Source organism: Bombina bombina, unplaced genomic scaffold (genome assembly GCF_027579735.1).
Source record: "Bombina bombina isolate aBomBom1 unplaced genomic scaffold, aBomBom1.pri scaffold_720, whole genome shotgun sequence".
NCBI classification, from domain to species: Eukaryota; Metazoa; Chordata; class Amphibia; order Anura; family Bombinatoridae; genus Bombina; species Bombina bombina.
The window spans coordinates 207,140-207,500 of NW_026512940.1; positions in this window are offsets into that span (position 1 = coordinate 207,140).

Sequence of the window (361 nt, forward strand, 5' to 3'; positions counted from 1 at the left end):
GACAATGTTTTCCTATTCATAGCACATTCCATCCTGTTTGCTTTCCTGGCTATAACTTTGTTTCGTGCCACTCAGTGATTTTCTGTATTCCAGTGCCAGCATCCTCCTCACTCACATTTATATTCCATCAAGGGTCCCCTCGAATCCATCCCCATGATTGGAAAATCCAGAGAAGAATACAAAAAAAAAAGTTAGGAATTGGATGGAAGTTGCTTGTGGAGAGCAGCCCTGGAGAGTCCTGCACAGTCTGCCAGTTGTCAGCAGGAAAGCAACTGGCCAGGAGCAGTGAGCGGAGAAGTTCAGAAGCAGTCACAGCTCTGTCATTCCAAAGCCTCCTCCCTCCCCTTGTCTGTAAATAAAC